The following is a 13,990-nucleotide window of genomic DNA, read 5'->3' on the forward strand; positions in this document are numbered from 1 at the left end:
ATTTGATAACCATTTAAGCCTAAACCTTGAACAATAATTCTTAATAGGTACGAAACTTTTAGTAGCATCCACGATTCATTCTTTGAATGCTTCCCACTTAGAGTTTACTGTTGGTAACATCGTCAGTTTATCCCACTGTACAGAATTTAAAAACTGTCTCAGACCACTGTACTCCCCTTTACGGAAGCAAAAACCCTTTCCTTTACCCCTGATAGTAATTAAATCTTTAAGTAAATCCCACATCAGTACACTGTGATCACTGCCACATAGTGGTTCCATTATCTGCAAATTCTTAATACACGAATGATCACTGCTGATAACCAGATGAAGAGTATTACTTTCTCTGGTTGCCTTTCGAACATGCTACTGCAGAAAACAATCATCCAATAAATCCACAAACCTCTGACTAGTGTGTGAGTGATCAACCCACAAGCTCCAGACAATATCTGGGAAGTTAAAATCCTCCATTATAAGACACTCAGATTTACTGGCCCACTCTATTTCTCTGCTGAACTGTTCATTGTACTCATCAGAGTCATTAGGCCTAAAACACACTCATACTTACATTTTCCCTTTCCCAGTGTTTATGTCACACCAAACAGACTCAACATTGCACTGTCCCCCCCATGTCAACTGGATGCACTTCCTTGGTTTTTATGTGTTTCTTAACTAATAGCATAACCCCTCCTTCCTTCCTCCCCTGTCTATCCTTTCTCTAAACATTGTACTCCCCAAATTCCAGTTCTGCATTCCTTATATCTGTGTGACACCACGTCTCTGCTATCCCAACGATATCCTTCTTTGATGTCTTGACCAGCACTTCAAATTCATCAAATTTATTTACTATACTTCTAGCATTGGTATTCGTGCAAGTATACATGCAAGTATACTTGCAAGTATAGTTCATATCTAACTCTTTCACTTCACCACAGAAAACTACTTTGAATTTTCACTACATAAAGTGACAGTCAGGATGTCGAGAACTTTCTAATTAAAACAATATAGGCAGCTGTATCATATTTGACAACTATGTGTAGTTGTCTAGTAATTTATCGCTGTTTCAGTTACAGAGATCATTGAAAATTATCTGACTTCATCGAAAGAATTCACCTTTTTAGCAGATTTCAGCAGAAGAAATATCGAAAGGAACTAGGCTTTTATATAATACAGTCAGACAACCTCTGGAAAGCAGGTGAAAACCAGTTGTAATCGGCCTTCGACACTAATTGGGGATCTGCTGTAGTCACCTTTCCTAATCAAGTGCATCTCGTGGGATTCACAACGACTCTTCCTATGATTAAAGCCGGCCCCTTTCAAAATCAGCCATGTGGTAGACAATGGCATACCACCGCACTATCTGATGCCACAGAGAATGTAACAAAAACGAACTCCAAAAATTGCTGTTAAAGGAAGATCTGGAACTAGGCGGAAGGATGGGATCAGTCAACTTTTCGGCGTGGCATTTTGGGATGCCGCTCGTATAGTATATGATTGATGCAATTGGAGGATTTTGTTGGTGGCCACAACAGCTCCTCAGGGAACTATATGACTGGAAGAAGAAGTTCATATTTGAGTGAATTTTCCACCTTCATTCATTTTACGAACCTCTCATAGAGTCTTTTAAACCTCATTCAGTTCCACTACAAGGTGGCTGCTGTTCAATCTCTGTAGCCCAAATAATTCAAGCGTCATTTCTCCTTTTGTCGAACCTACCTTGAGAGTTGTCAGTGTTTGGATCCTGTCAAGAAACTCAACGTCTTTTTTCAGATGAGGACTCGATACTTGGATACAGTCTTACACCGTCTTACAATTGCCTTGTACAATGGGATTCAGGCTTTCTTATCTAAACGACATTGTTTGATAAAACATCGATGGGTCACCATGAGACTTCCAGGTCACCTTTTTACACTGCTAAAAAATTTCATATATGCGCGTATCATAAAACCCAATTTATTTTTTTTTATAATGATTTTAATTGAACTCAACCAAGTTCATAAGTTATTTTGGAGCTGCTATTCATAATTGAAAAGCTTGCATTTTTTTACAATAAAATATAGCGTTCACTTTTTCACGACTCTTCTGACCAGTCTTCTGGTGTTTCTTAAGGTTTGGAACTTTCCACCACTTTTTTCCTCTTGCTTATTAATGACCTTCTTCCACTGCCTAGAAATCCTATGCATGGCTTTTACTGATGATATCACATTGCATTCCACCTTCCAGTTTGTGAAACTTCGTCCTGCACAAATAGGTACAACTTCTCGAATATCCACTCCTAGTTCCTTAAACGCGAACCTCCAGTTAATTCTCCGGAGTGACAAAGGCAACCTAGTTAATTTAAATCCTTCAGAAACACAGTCCTGTCTTGTATATCGTTATAATTTGCTTAAAATCGACGACACAGTTTCTAGACAGAATTGCATATGTCTATAAAGGATTCCGCTGATTTCTAATCTCTCTTATCATAAGTACATCGCAAGAAATTCTTCCCCTGCATCTAGAAATCTGGGTTTTCTTTCACTTTCGGCTTTGCTTTTTTTTTTTTTAAACAGCTATTCACTATGTATAAATCTAAATTCTAGCCTATCATGGAATAATACAGTATATTAATAATAGTCTTTCATTAATTTTCATTAATGAAAATTAATGAAAGAATGATTCTTCAGAACTTTGGTCTGATGATAAACCATAAAAAGTCCAAGATGGTAAAATGCTCATGGAAGACTAATCATACTGTAATTACGGACACTTGTATAAGACCAAAATCCCTGTTGTTACATCTGAATTCAACTTCGATGCAATATTCCTCCCAAAACTGCCTTTTGTACTCACATGGATAAATTACACTTCAAGGGCCTCGAGTCTGCGTTGGACAACAAAACAAAATCTGCATAGTGAAGACCCTGAAATCATCAAACTTTAGATCAGGACCGTTGTCTGCCCATCATTACTATACATTTCAGAAATATGTGATTCGGCCACCCCTGTGATCAAAAATCCTTTCATGACAAATGAATATTGGCTACTGATGTGGTTCTTTTGGAAAGCGATTCTGCCATCTTAACACAGAACGACAGTTTTACCTAGTTCAATGGGACTTCCTCGACTTTCCGAGCTTATTGATTCGCAGAGGCTGGATATCAAAGTTAAACTGTTGTCAGAGTAATATTTGAACCATCAATGCTGGAATCATTTTGCTTGAGAATTTCTCTCACAGTTGCAGCCTTCTCTAATGACTGCACATGTTATCTTCGCAACATCAACAGTCGCACTAGTTGTCTTATCAGTTTTCTTTTCTTTTCTTTTTTTTCCCTTAGAATCGCAGATATTACTGGAATACACATGTTGGAATATGAAGATGAATCCTTTCGCTGTGCGATGATGTGACAAGTTGGTTGTACTTTGTTAAACAGACGCATGTATTTGCAGCCTGACGTCGCGGACAGTTTTGAAGCCCTTTACTCTAATTAAATATTATCCACTTTTTTATACTGATTTTATAAACACCCTTTAACTTTTCATTTATTATTTAAATTCATTGATATCTGATCATGTAAACTCCTGAAGGTCCATAACGTTCCATTGCAAAGAACTGTATTTTGTACATCTTATTATAATTACTATTGCATTAAAGATTCTCTCTCTGCCTCTCTAATATTGTTCCAATATCTGGGGCGGTGTCTATATTATATCTGTTATGCTTCTAGAATACATTTAAAAGAGAACGGTTGGGTTATTGTAGGACCCATCTCTTACAAAGCTCGCCACTCTGTCTCATAGACATACTGGTTGTGTTCTATGGCTTAGACACTAGAATTGGCACTTTTCTTCTCAGTTGACTTCTATAATTACCCATCACTCTTCGAAACCATGCTAGAAATAATAAACTTCCCATTACTGTCAAATTTAAAATTTACAGAACCAACTTTGCTTCTTCCTCATTTGTTTCTTAAACCTCCGTTTTCTGCCTCTTTCACTGATTACAACGAATTTCCTGTCTTTTCTTCATCTACAATCTTAAATATTTTAAGGGATTTCCGAATTCTGCGAGATTTCTTAATATCTGGAAAAGTTTACGGATATTTTTAAATTCCGTTTTCGGTTTACCAATAATATCATACGTTCTTAATCGATTGCAGTAGTTACTGCAGTTTTTTTTTTTTTTTTGTTTTTAATTAAAAAAAATAATAAATATTTAATAAAGGCGTTTCTTTTAAACTTTTTTGTAAAAACGTATGAAATATTCATCATGCGGATAAATTAAAAAAAATATTATAAACATTGAATATAAAAATGGAACTGTAAGTATTATTAAAAAACGATTAAACGAACCAACTTATACACGTGCGCACTTCTGCTGATTAAATAATTTAAAAAAATTAAAGGAACTTTTAAAGACTTAATAGATAGTCTTAAAAAAAGCAAAAACTATATAACATTTTAGAAAGTCTTATTTACTACTATATTGCAAAATTTTTAAAGTTTTTTTTAAAATTGGCAAGCGATGAATGCGCAAATTGAATTTGGATTAAAAAGAAAAACAGTTCAAAAGACATGCATAGTACAATTTTAACTATGTTTAAGAAAGTTAAAAGAAAATTAAAAATCTGTTGTTTTTTTTCTTCGAAGGGAACGCAGCATGTGTAGAGTTCTACATGGTTCAAATCTAGAAAAAAGTTTTTTTAATGCACTTGAGAGTACAACAACATTTCATCATTTCGAACAGGATTCTTATAATTATTGTAAGTTTATTAGGTTGCAGTTATGAATAAATTAATATTTTTAACAAGTTGCATTCAAATACCATTTATTTTCGAAATTCTGCTGAAAATTAGAAAAAAAGAAACTGTTCATTTCCAATATTTCGCGTGATTAAAACAATTAAAATACGAATTTTTTATAAAGCCGCACATGCGCATAAAGTGCGTAATTTTTAAGAGGCGTAAACGGCCAAAATCCCTGCATATTATGTGTACAAGTTAAATACGAACCATTTCAGAAATATATAACAATTTATAAACTATTATTTACTTCCATTTTTTAAAAATAATATTAAAATTAATTTCAAATTTTGCGCACGAAAATGCGCAAAACTTTGAATATCGCTAACTACTGCCCTAGGTGAATGTCACCATCTTGATTATCCAAAATAATAAGGAAAAATATATTACGAAAATATTTAAATAATTTTAATCTTCCCAAGATTTCTACTGAGTTCTGAGATATATAACTGAAGCAGAGTGTGGTATGAAGAAAGGAGTCAAGCAGTCTTAAGAATAGCCACATAAAAGAAATTGAGAGAGTCCAGTAATTATACCACAGCAATGTACCAGTTGGTAATGATTAATTTTCAATATGTGGCAAAAAATATGTTTAGAAGCCAATAACACGGTTTGTATCTAGAATTGAAAATACATATTTTATAACATAAAATGAAGAATAAATATCAAGGTTATTATTAAAAATCTAATTATGAAATGTTTTACGAGTTACTAGAAATTAACTTTTACATGCTATAATGCTATATAGCTTGCCTTTTTGATCAAGGCGAAAACATACTTGTTAAAATGGCGAGGAACATTTTTGAGCATCACTTCACTCTTCAAATTCGCTTCTATCGTTCATCAGAAATGTATCTGATTATCTATTCATCTGATTATCTATATTCTTAAAATTAAAGCAAAAAAAAGTGATTAAATTAAAAACTGAATAAACTGGTTGTGAACTGTGTTGTAAAAATTAAAAAGTTAATAATTTAATGAAAAATGAATTATCTCTCTAATGTTGAAAAAGAAAATTATGAAATACTGTATTTTAAAAGTACATTAGAAATTTGATTTCATTTACTATAATTGATACACTACGTGACGACTGTTTCATCACTCTTTATGTATTGTGTTTACCTTAGATACTAAGAAGTAACAAACTAAATAAATTTGTCTTAAGTATTCAGTTAGGTTTTCCAGGTTTGGGCTTTTTGAAATTATCAGAATTGGAGAGAACACTTTTGTACTCGTACTTTCATGCATTGCTGCAGCCAGCAGGATGTAATCTACCCAATTAATACTTGTTTCTCAATAGAACAAATTTTTCCTTCACAGTGGTTGCCAGATTTTCCACCACTTTCGAACAAATGGTATCGACAGAAGGTGCAATCGCATTTTTGATTTTTGAAAGGCTCAGCTTTTAGACAAGGCGAAATCTTTCGGGTAAATGGCAGATAGATTAGCGTTGTCGCACATATGTTGAAGATATTTTTGGTACGAGATCTGGCAGCGATTTATTGATTGATAAAAGCATTCCTAACACTGTGGGTTTCCACTACTTACTATTCCGTATCCCAAGTCATCACTCTGTTTAAGGCTTTGCAATGTCCATTATGTCTTGTAGCTATTTCATGGCCTTCTCACATAACTTAGTAATTATTAAAACTTTACAAATTTTTCCTGAGTCGCTTTTCTGAAATTCTTACCCTTTTTTTACTGATAACCATAATCCCTTGGTGATTCCATTGTTCTGCTTACACCATTCAATTAATATACTCATTCTCACACTTTTTCATCGCACAGATTAATTTGAACCGTTCTTGTCTTGTTTTAGGCAACACAGCGGCAATCTTCTGGGCAGAATGCGTCGGTCCCAAAGAGCTACCTAGTTATTGTCGGTGACTGTTATCAGGATCACGGAAAATATATTGTGTAAAAAGAACAGGCCGAATAGGATTATTGTGTGTCTGCCAGGGACAAAAGTTGATGACGCTGTAGAGCAGATATCATTTAAGGACACAAAGGAAGATATTGTTATATTTAGGAACAGTAAATCTGAGAACTTACTTAAGAAGTACAGGTCAATGTTGACCTGTATTCGTTATGTACAGGTCACGAGTTAAGAATAAATGTGAAAGTGTCTGCAATTCTACCCAAACAGGATACGAGGGAGTATATGATGTGAGCCTTGTCAATGAATTCTGCCCTGTAGGCAGAATTCATTCCAAGATGACAATGCGCAGAGCCATCGGGCACTTGTTGTGCAGGAATGGTGTGAAGAACACAGTTCTGACTTCCAGCATATCGATTGGCCTCCGAACTCCCTCAATATCAATCTCATAGAGCACTTGTGGGACACTATGAAAAGGCATATGAGGCGTCTGGATACACTAATCACCTCTTCAGGAGGTATGGCCAACCAAGCTGTTGGCCGTACCTCCTGAGCACTTCCGACATCTTGTTGAATCAATGCCACGACGGATAGCTGCTGTACTGAGGGCGAAAGGGGGACCTACGAAGTACTAGGTAGGTGGTCATAATTCAGTGTATATATATATATAACCTAACAGAAAACAATAAATAAATCAAATATTAAAAAATATAAGAAAAAAGTATAAAAACACAATACAAGTAGAGCGAGAATGCATATTATGCATGAAGTAGATGCGTCTCTCCCCCCCCCACTGCCAGCTAACATATCCTACCCCTGGGACAGAATAGGCAGTTTTACCAACCTACTCGAATCGACCCAACACGCCATTTTGCGATCTGAACCGCTTACTCAAACCCGGTTCTATTTAAAACCCCATCTCCAGGCGGGGAGATGGAGCCGGGTTTCTATCTCCTACCCCCATACTTCGCCTGGTGGGGATCGTCCCAACTGACCTCTTTGGGGATGCCTACTCTATCGTCTCGATCCTTCTACCTGTTCCCCCCAGTCTTCAGTCTTCCCGCCCACTCTTAAATAAACCGACTGAGTACACCCCCTTAAAATGCCGCCAAATTCTAATCAACGTCTAAATCCTACCGCTTCTCGCAAATTTCTTGTCCTTTTTTTTTTTTTTTATTATTTTATTTTTTATTTTTTTTTTTTTTTAGGTCTTGCTACTGAAATCCTTGGAAATTAGGTGGTGGAGTCTGCCAGAGTACCTAAATCATCTACTGGGTGCCTGACCTGCCTCCTCGCGGAAAAGTGTGAGCAATGGCGGGTCCCAATAGGGGCCCGACGGCTAAATGGTCAGAGAAACAACAGAACATAACGCTACACAACAGACGACTCCTCGCACAAATTTTAAATCTGTGGCCTCCACAGAGTTCTGTGTCACACGTACAAAGAATACAACGCGGAGATGGCGAAAACCCCTGGTGCTGCCACACAACTAATACACTATGTACGAATATGAAAGGTCCAGGTTCTTAAAAATAAAGAGACAGGCATACTTCGAGGGTATGAGAGAGAAACTAAAAAAAGGAAAGAGAATAGTAAGCAAGAAAAGCAACAAGAGAGAAATTACGGACCAGCTTCTTTGAATAGAAGCCACATTCGGTGTGTCTCTAAATAAAAACCAGGAAAATAGTAAGGGAAAAAACCGCGGGATGCAGCAAATGGTTAATCAGACACTACTACGGATACAGAGAGCATTAACCAATAATCAACAGTTGGATATAACTTTCCTGGATGTTTTATTTTTCTTAATTATTTTATTTCACTTTCTTTAATAATAATTATTATTTTAACATTTTATATAATTAAATTTATTATTTTAAAAATTTTCTTTTTGAAACTTAATTATTTTTATTATAAAATTGTTAATTATGCTAGTCCCTTTGGAAACGTTTTTTCGTATGCTAGGGCAGGATTCGCTGGTCTCCAGTTTATTAGAAACGGAATTTCACCTGCTTGTACCCAGATTTGGGGTTCCTGGGTACGCGAACTGCTGACATCCACCGGTATTACACTTTCTCCAGTGGATACGGGATTCTTTGTGGCCTTCACCACCGTACGTGATTATAGGAGACTGCTGCACACACACGACTTGCGCTTCTTCCTATGGGTGTTGGTAATAATACATTTAGTTTAGTACGTATATAGTTGGGTCCGCCTCATCGTGGCGTGGACGGGCTGTGGAAAGCAGCCTTCCTGGTGATCGCTGCTTCCTGGTAGATAAAAGGCCAGAAACAACTAAACAACACAAACATAGCACTACGCTCATTTAGGGACCGCCTTACGTAAGACAACACATGTCCTGGATGTAGCAGCAGCCTTCGACAGCATCTCCATCCCAGCTTTGGCGATAACTCTGAAGGAGTATTTTTTTATTACAGGAAGAACCTTAGGCGATCCTTCAAATAAGGAGAGTACCACAAGTGGGTGTTTTGTCCGTCACTTTCTTCGCAATGGCACTAGCACCAATTTTAGCGCAAAATTGCAAACAATTCGTTGCATATGCAGATGATTTGAAAAATTTCGTGATCTCTAAAGAGGAAGAAACTGCACTTCACTTATGCGAGGAAGCAAACAAGACGATTAGGAAACTGAAAGAATACTTAAACTACATTGGTTAGAAACAAAATAAAAGGAAACTGTCCAAATCACCTTCACCAACAAAAAGAACGAAAACGAAATTAATCTTTGTCAATAATACTAGAGTTCAAAAAGCTCCCTGACATGTCAACCTTGACCTTAAGTGGGATGAAGGATGAGCCGTCATACCATCTTTAGAATATACTAGAAAGAAGACGTATGCAGCACTTTGGAACGTACACAAGAATTCGCTGGCATCCGAAGCCCTTATCTAATGATCCAATGCATTCTTAAATGTGTTACACCTAATCCGTTGTACGCATCAACTATCTGGTCATCAGCCCTTGAGAACAACATTTAAGGCTTTCCTATTTAGGCATCTTAGGAGCCAAGTATTCCACGCCTAAGGGTGTGGAATACTTGCTCCTAATATGGCTAAATAGAACAGCAGGGAAACCGATAGCCAGAAACATCTTAACGCTGGCAAAGTAATTAACATGTTGTCACTTTTTTTTTTTTTTTTTTTTTTACACTACTGTAACACCAGGGTACCTGCCCACCCACCGAGGAGAATCCAACAAGCTTTAAAACGGTGCTGTCTGGATGGTGGTATCCGCTGAGAATAAATAACAATAGCCTTCTCTATTGGCGAACTGTTATTTATTCGAGGTAGTACAATACCATGGCAACTCGTTGTGAAGGCAGTCACAATATGAGAGATAACCAAAACGATGCCAATTTAATTAATTATTTGAACTACTTTGGTAGATAGCTATGTTAAAATGATGCATTTGCACTAACCTACGTATTAACAGAGAGACTAGACGCGCCTAAAGTTGAAAATGTGAGCCCTCACCTAAGATGACGCGACGAAGAATAAAAAACCTGAGAAAAGACCGCTTTTCTCAGGTTCTTACATTTCTGGCTGCTACCCATACTTCCTTTGTGATTCCATTAATTGCTTACACAATTTAACTAATAGACTGATTGTAATACATTTTCATCGCACAGTCACAAATTGTTCGTGTCCAGTTTTATTTCGTTCAATCCTTTTCAACACGTTCACATTCATTGGGAAGAGAAATTCTTTAGCTGTAATACAGCAAGAGAATCCAAATTACTTTACCTCTTTTTTTTCTACAAATTAATAATCTCTTTATTTCTGACTTACAGGGCTATCAAGCATCAGAAAATTTACCAAACCTCCACATCAGTATTTCGGTAACAAACAGATATTTTTGAACTCTTAAAATGGCCTTGCCTTTGTTCTTGAAGATAATTTGAATTCGATGACACCAAATAACTGAAACAAACCTTACTCGTAGGTACGACTTATTAATTAAACACAAACTTAACTTTAAACTCTCTGCGGAGGAGGTTAAGATCGCTGTTGACCTCATATGATGTTCGATAATAAATTTTATACATCCTTTGTAATCTCTGATTAACATACTCAATTAGATAAGCAAACTTGTGTTGATACTCCACCAGTGTCAAATATGCACAGATTTCCAGTGCACTATTACAATGAAATTCTGAACAAACTGCTTATAGAAGTTGAGCAAAAAAAAAAAAAGAAAAACGGGGACACGTTTTAAAAATCCATATGAATACCTAAAAATTATGGTTTCTTCTATTTCTAAAATGCAAAAATAATTCGAATAGCACTTTTAATAGGAAATTAGAAAAGAGTTAAATGCATTATAGCCATATTTGTTGATATTTTACGAGAATGTTTTAAAATTAGCGTCCGGGATTTCTGATGTATTTTTGCTGTCCAGAAGGATTTAATCTGATTTTATAAAGCAATAGTTTTAACTGCTGAGAAGCAAGCTTTGCATTATCAACGAGTTGCCACTCTTCGCACTATATTCAAGCAGACCGATACGATAATGAAGTAGTGCATTGCCAGTGCAACTCGGTGAAAAACGCATAGTTTGTGTTGCTGCCAACATTAAAACTATTGCATTATTTAAGCTGCTTGGCTTGGATTATTTTCCGCAAAAACCTGTGGAATGAGTTGGTAATCCTACATTCATCATAATTTCATGGAGGCAATTTAACATTACTGTTTATAAATCTTTTTTAACAATACAATATATAATAAATGCTGTTTACTCGGATTCAAAGGATTAAAAAGTTTACATAATTGTTAATATTAAAACACGTGCTTTAAAATTAACCGAAATTGTTATTTTTATTATGCTACTATATAGGCTGCAAATGATTGCAGATGTCTCTTTTGTATCTTCTTTATCATGCTAATTTTTCAGGAGGGTATAGTATATTTCTTAAAGTAGTAAGAAGTTCAAAAATAATATATATATATATATATATATATGACTTACCAAAAGAATAAAGCACCAATGCCTCCTCTGCTATCAATTAATTTTGCCTTGTGAGCGGTGTTCTTTAAACAATACTTGAAACTTAACGAAAAAAGAATTAAATAACTGCGGTTAAACCGAAAATCACAATAGTACACAGAACTATCCTATCACAATTGGCGAAATTCAGGTCCTTAGGCTGCCACAAATGTTCTACAAGCTCTCTTTTTGATAGTCATTGTGAAAACGTCACGCCCTGCGAGATGAACACAGTTTGCTGAAGTGGGTAACAGCACTGATTGTTCCAAGGTTCAACAACACCAACAACACCAGAGGGATTCATCTCGACAATGGTAATAATAATTCTTCTCAACAATCCCATTTGATTTTCAAAATGGCTACTCCTTTATTGCATTTTGATGGATGTTTCACCCAACCCAAGAAATTTATTTTATTCTGGGAAAAATTGTGTTCGCACTTCGGTGAAGGGTTTAAAAATTTCTTATGCCTGTAATGAAAATAAAAACATGCTTGCGTTTCATAAACAACATACGAACACAATTTTATGTTAATCACAATACCGTCACCGTGGCCAGGATAGTTCAACACTCCGTTGTGAGAAGTTTAGCCGATATATACTGCGTGACCGGTTAATTTTGGGTCTTGCATTGTCTGCCTCAGCATACAGGTTTGATCTCGCGATCTGCACACCAGGCTATACGCACACACAACTCCCTAACTTGCACACCCCTTAAAATAATCTTTGAAATCTTCCTCAAAATTCATTCAGACCACCGATTCATATTACAGCAGATGGAAGTTTGCTTCAATAAGGAAAAACTCTGCGACTAAAACATACATTTTCAATTGATGTCCTCTTCTGTGTATCATCCAAGAGATGGTACGGATGCCATAAGAATTTTATCGGCATAATCCGCTGAAAGCCTTATTAAACGTCAATAAGGTCTCCTCAGTGCTACTTGGTTTCTAAACTGCAATTAGCGGCACTGAAGCCTTTCTCTGTAAGGGTACTATTCTGTATCCTCTGAATCGCTTCTAATAGTCCACATCCTTCTAAAATGAAGCTTCCACACCCGTTTGCGATATTCAAAATGCGGCCTAACCATTTTAAAACTGGATAATCAACTTGTCCCTGATTGCAAAATTCCTCTGTATCACAGACAGAAACCATAAGCTATCCAAACAGCCTGTCTGCACTGATGAGAGAACTGAGTCTGACTCTCCAGAGTAATTGGCCATTTTGTCTAAGAGATGCGAGTGCAGTTACAGCGTGTTTCAAGGTTAACTGGTCTCTCATTAGACAGGTGGTAGTTTCTATTCGCAAACGCAGGAAAAACAGTTGTAAAGAAGTTGTTTGAGGTGAGCTACCGTATACGGAATAAGAAATTAGTTTTCAAACTGTTGTGATATACCGCCAACTGTTTAAAGTGCAATATCTTGGCAACTCTTTAAGAAGGCAAGTTTATTTTGATGTGAGAATTTCATGTTGTTTAAATGCTGTTGTCCGCAAAAAAAAAAAAAAAAAAAAACAGATGAAAATACAAGGCAGTCATTATAAATGTTCACAAATGTAAATAAGTTCAGTTGATTAAGCTTAATATTTACCTCTCCAAAAAATTTTAAATCCGGTACGTCTCAATCAGTGAATGTTTCAAATCCAAAGCATAGACAAGAATCCCTTATCAAGATCAAGTTGGCAGCTAACGGATACCCGAATTGATTTCTGAATAATTCAATTCGGATCAGTGATTACGCTGGTTTTTTTTTATTATTTTTTAATAGAAAGAAGTGTAATTACAGATGGCAATTTGAAAGAACAAAAAGTACACGAAAATGTCTGCAAAAAGTATTAAAACAGATAGGAATGTGGACATGTGTTGTGTCTTATGTAAGGCGGCCTCTAAACGTTAATTCAACTCCGCCATGTTTCTCTGTGGCGATATACAAAGCTCTGTACAATGGACAGAAATGAGTGTAGTGCTGTTTGCGTAGTGTGTGTGTGTGTGTGTGTGTGTGCTGTGCTGTGTTCTTTCAGGCCATTTAGCTACTAGGAAGCAGCGATAACCAGGAAGGCTGCGTCCCAGTATCCGTCCAGGCCACGAGGAGGCGGGCCAACTATATACTTACTAAAGGTATTACTACCAGCACCCATAGGAAGAAGCGCAAGTCCTATGGGTGCAGCAGTCTCCTATAATCACGTACGGTGGTAAAGACCACAAAGAATCCCGCATCCACTGGATAAAGTCTAATACCAGTGGATACCAGCAGTTCCCAGGAAACCCAAATCTGGTACGAAGGCGTTTATTCTCCTGTGAGAATTGCATGCTGTTTAAATCCTCCTACCACCAAAAGCA

The sequence above is a fragment of the Mastigoproctus giganteus genome, chromosome 5, assembly GCF_048544385.1.
Source record: "Mastigoproctus giganteus isolate SK-2022 chromosome 5, ASM4854438v1, whole genome shotgun sequence".
Lineage (NCBI taxonomy): Eukaryota > Metazoa > Arthropoda > Arachnida > Uropygi > Thelyphonidae > Mastigoproctus > Mastigoproctus giganteus.